Genomic DNA, 5,000 nt, shown 5'->3' with positions numbered 1-5,000 from the left:
CTGTGTCGGCAAACATATAAGCGCACACGAGCCCGCCAGCTCGAAAGCGATAGTCACGGACGTGTAAGAATAATGAATCGTGCAGCGCTCGCGTGAGGTGTGCCAGTTGATTCCATCGCCAACTCGATATCGGGGTATTTCATGCATCTCGTATGAAACACATTGTCCCGTCGTTGCGTGATGATTCGCTGCAACACCCGCCGCTGCCACGGTCATCTTCGCTCTGTACATTCGCTTCTGGCTGCTTGCGTGAGGCTCCTTGTAAGAAAGGGGGAACGCGCAAAGGGAAAGGAAAGGAAGCCCGCCAGTTCGAGAAGAACGTTTCTTTTTTTTTCCGTCGTGAGTACGCTGCCGATAGTTACAACGCTAGCGTGAGGTGTCGATCACCGATGTCATCGGGCAACATGATCGGGGTCTTGCATGCAATTTCGCATGGAGGACATTGTCCCGTCGTTGCGCGATGCTTCGTCGCACCCGCCGTTGTACGTACGCGCGGCATCTTCGATGGAGCGAAACTGTTCCTTCTCGACTGCCTGCGTGAGGCTTTGTCCCAGCGTTTACAAAGAGCCCGCCAGTTTGGGATGTATCGTTCCCTCCTCGGCGCGTAAGCATTGCGTCGATATATATAGCGCTTGCGTGAGGTGCATCTCCGATAGCCCCGTCGCCACAGCATGATATCGGGGTCTTTCATATCTTATGGAAGACATGGTCCCGTCGCTGCGCGATGTTTCGGTCACACACCCGCCGCTAATATATACGGTGCATACTCGCGCGGCAGAGAGAGGAGAGAGAGCGTGCTTGCCAGCTGCTTGCGCGAGGCTGCGCCCGTTTCTCCTATTTTCGGTGGGAATAATGAAAAGCGAGCGAAGAAGAGGTTAAGGAGAATAACCGATATGAGCGCACGAGTGCGAAAGCAAACGTTTTCCCATTCGCATCCCGCTCCCGGTGTTTCTTCGTCTCTTTACCTCGTTGTTCTCTCCGAACCGTCCAGCGGATGTGGACCCTCTCTTGAGAAAGAGAGGGCCCGGGTAACCTAGGACGCGACACGTATCCCGCGTCGATGTGCGGCCGTAGGGTACGTATTCCTGCCGTGTGAACAACAACTGTGGACCGGCTGTTAACAGCTTCGACTTTCGTGAGTCTGACTCCCAAGAATAATGGAATTTGTGTGTGAATTTAAGGGGATGAGAAAGACCGATCGAAGCCGGCTGCGAAGTCCGTTCTAATCGGCTATCCAAATCAGGAGGGGAATACGTACGTGCAGGGCGCTGCGACAATAAAATGGGGGGTGTCGTTTCAGAGGAGAACACCGTGGATGTACGTGGTTCACTTGATCGGGGTATCCCCGTCGGCTCCATCGTACTCTCCAGGTTGATCCTAGGTTTTTAAATGTACTCTACGCCTGGCCGTTACGGGAACCGTTCGCAATTGCGTGGCGGTCTCCGTGCGGAACCGCATCCCAGAGACCCCTGTGTCGTCACTTTCGTTCGTTCGGACGAAGTGTCGCGACGCCCGAACCTCCATCGACCGTGTGCTAGTTGGAGGCGCGGGTCTCGGATTCTTCCGAACCCGAGAACTATATACGAGTATGATATATATATATACATGAACACAGAATATTAAAATACAACCCTGAACGGTGGATCACTTGGCTCGTGGGTCGATGAAGAACGCAGCTAATTGCGCGTCAACGTGTGAACTGCAGGACACATGAACATCGACATTTCGAACGCACATTGCGGTCCACGGATACAATTCCTGGACCACGCCTGGCTGAGGGTCGTTCACGTAACCTTAAGACTGCTTACGTTGGCATCTCGGTGTCACGTACGAGCGATTGTTGGACCGTTCGTCGGCGTTTGCCGCGGTCGCACGAAAACAAGCGAGAATACGCTCTAGACGTCATGGAGGGAAGAAGGTTGTGTGTACGCGGCAGATGACTGGAGACATCGTCGTCATCGTCGTTGCTTTGTCGTTCCGGACTTGCGTGAGTGCTAATTTTCACACGGCGTCGTGAGTCGCTTAATTTGTCGACCGCCCGTGTGTGTATGTGCACCGCTCCGGACGCAAGCGCGCGGACGTACGATCATCGACCAGCCTCCGTGTCTCGCCAAATACCCTCGTGATTGTTAACAGACAGCGTTCGCTTTTCGTGCGAGTTTTCATCCGCGCTCCCGACGTAGTCTGAAATGATGCGTGTAAGAAAGAGGCGTGCGTAACCCGCAACGACACACAAGAGAGTTTGTCGTGAGACTACAGAGAAGGACAATGAAAGGGTGTGCGAGTGAGCATGAACACGAGATCGCGTATACCCCACCCGTGTAGTGTGGTGAAGAAATGTATGACGAGAAACAGAGCCCCAGGGATTCTAGAGGGATCGTCTTGTTGCAGGAACAACGCGAAAAGGAGGCACTCATTCGTCGAAACGATGAAGTTCCGGGATGCATCTTCCCCGGCCACGTTTCGGTCGAGTCGTTTGTGGCTCCGTGAATGTGTTGTGTTGTACTACAACTTGTTTCTGTATCCTGAATCCTCTTTGGCGAGGCTTACACAGCCGCCATATATATGACTCATCACATAGGGATGACTTCTCTCCTAGAAGGAGGAGGTGGAAAGGTAGCAGCGTCCGGTCGCCCCATGTCTTCGCGTTAGTCGATCGCCGAGAGAGACCGCGCGTCAAGTCCGGTCGTCCAGTCCACGAAAGCTATACAAAAAGCAAGCGGACGGGCGTTAAACCATACCGGCAGTCGCCTGGCGAGAGTCTCTCTCCTTTAGATCGAATTAAACGAGACGCGAAGATGCTTTGGTGTGGCGCATTAAGGACGATGTGACTTACTTTCCGCTGATCACTTCTGGCGAATTACGAGGAGCTTCCTTACCTTTGGAAACGCTGCTGTTGCGTTACGACAACATATTCCGAAGGCACACGGCGAAGTTGGGACGACGCATCGAACATGATCTCAAGTCTCTCTCTCATTTCCCATTTCTCGTAACATTCGTTCACACACTCTGCCTGGTCCGCTTCTCTCGGTTGTGTGCCCCCGTTGTACGAGGATTACGCCACAGCTTCTTTCGTCATTTTTACACATATATAAAATATATCACTCTACGTGTGTGATATATTTAACACGTATACGACGACCTCAGAGTAGGCGAGATTACCCGCTGAATTTAAGCATATTACTAAGCGGAGGAAAAGAAACTAACAAGGATTTCCTTAGTAGCGGCGAGCGAACAGGAAAGAGCCCAGCACTGAATCCCGCGGTACTGCCGCAGGGAAATGTAGTGTTCGGGAGGATCCGTTTATCCCGTGACGTTGCATCGCGTCCAAGTCCATCTTGAATGGGGCCATTTACCCATAGAGGGTGCCAGGCCCGTAGCGACCGGTGCGCGTCTCGGGAGGGTCTCTCCTTAGAGTCGGGTTGCTTGAGAATGCAGCCCTAAGTGGGTGGTAAACTCCATCTAAGGCTAAATACAACCACGAGACCGATAGCGAACAAGTACCGTGAGGGAAAGTTGAAAAGAACTTTGAAGAGAGAGTTCAAGAGTACGTGAAACCGTTCAGGGGTAAACCTGAGAAACCCAAAAGTTCGAAAGGGGAGATTCATCGTCGACAAATGCTGGCTCCCGTTGGTGCGCGAAACCCCGAAAGGGGTGTCCGTCGCTTTTCCGCAAGGAGGGCGCACGGATGTTACGGCCAACGGCGAACGTTCCGGCTACGTAGACGTGCACTTCTCCCCTAGTAGGACGTCGCGACCCGTTGCGTGTCGGTCTACGGCCCGGGCGGTTAGACCGTTGCGTCGCCTTGTGCGTGCGCGACGGACCCTCGGTGACCCGACCGGCTGCGCGACGGTGTTCCCCCAGATGGTATCGGGCCGCAACCAGTCTTCTCATTCGAACGGTGCGTCAGGCCCGCCGCAAGCTCGGTCAGCTTTGTTTGCCCTGTGGTACGGACGTCTTTCCCGTTCACGGGCCTGGCCAGCTGTTAGCCGGCGGAGCCCTCGGACTGGCCAAGCTTTGAATTACCTGTCGGCGGCGCTATTGCTTTGGGTACTCTCAGGACCCGTCTTGAAACACGGACCAAGGAGCCTAACATGTGCGCGAGTCATTGGGATGAGTAAACCTAAAGGCGAAATGAAAGTGAAGGTCGTCCTTTGCGTCGGCCGAGGGAGGATGGGCGCTGCATAGTGCTCCGCACTCCCGGGGCGTCTCGTTCTCATTGCGAGAAGAGGCGCACCTAGAGCGTACACGTTGGTACCCGAAAGATGGTGAACTATGCCTGGTCAGGACGAAGTCAGGGGAAACCCTGATGGAGGTCCGTAGCGATTCTGACGTGCAAATCGATCGCTGGAACTAGGTATAGGGGCGAAAGACTAATCGAACCATCTAGTAGCTGGTTCCCTCCGAAGTTTCCCTCAGGATAGCTGGCACTCACTCCTCCGTTCCTTCGGGGACGCGTCGAGTCTCATCTGGTAAAGCGAATGATTAGAGGCCTTGGGGCCGAAACGACCTCAACCTATTCTCAAACTTTAAATGGGTGAGATCTCTGGCTTGCTTGGTTCATTGAAGCCACGAGATTTCGGATTAGAGTGCCAAGTGGGCCAATTTTGGTAAGCAGAACTGGCGCTGTGGGATGAACCAAACGCAGAGTTAAGGCGCCTAAGTCGACGTTTATGGGATACCATGAAAGGCGTTGGTTGCTTAAGACAGCAGGACGGTGGCCATGGAAGTCGGAATCCGCTAAGGAGTGTGTAACAACTCACCTGCCGAAGCAACTAGCCCTGAAAATGGATGGCGCTGAAGCGTCGCGCCTATACTCTGCCGTCAGCGGCAAGTGGGGAGGGACGGTGCCATTACTGGTGACCGTCCTCCATGAAGCCCTGACGAGTAGGAGGGTCGCGGCGGTGTGCGCAGAAGGGTCTGGGCGTGAGCCTGCCTGGAGCCGCCGTCGGTGCAGATCTTGGTGGTAGTAGCAAATACTCTAGCGAGACCCTGGAGGA

At 54.0% G+C, this 5,000-nt stretch overlaps 2 non-coding genes across 2 annotated transcripts in view; both read left to right on the top strand.

The window, feature by feature from the left end:
* The first annotated feature begins 1,628 nt into the window (after nucleotides 1–1,628).
* LOC143187789 (5.8S ribosomal RNA) lies at nucleotides 1,629–1,783 on the top strand. The gene has a single exon (XR_013003294.1). It is a non-coding gene; the product is annotated as a 5.8S ribosomal RNA (ribosomal RNA).
* A 1,355-nt stretch (nucleotides 1,784–3,138) lies between these two features.
* The window catches only part of LOC143187791 (large subunit ribosomal RNA), a 4,056-nt gene continuing 2,194 nt past the window's right edge, over nucleotides 3,139–5,000 (top strand). The window contains exon 1 of the ribosomal RNA XR_013003296.1: nucleotides 3,139–5,000. This exon is cut by the window's right edge and continues 2,194 nt beyond it. This is a non-coding gene — a ribosomal RNA (large subunit ribosomal RNA).

Source organism: Calliopsis andreniformis, unplaced genomic scaffold (assembly GCF_051401765.1).
Source record: "Calliopsis andreniformis isolate RMS-2024a unplaced genomic scaffold, iyCalAndr_principal scaffold0297, whole genome shotgun sequence".
Classification (NCBI taxonomy): Eukaryota; Metazoa; Arthropoda; class Insecta; order Hymenoptera; family Andrenidae; genus Calliopsis; species Calliopsis andreniformis.
The sequence above is the reverse complement of the archived record's forward strand: the minus strand, read 5'-3'. Positions and strand labels throughout refer to the sequence as shown.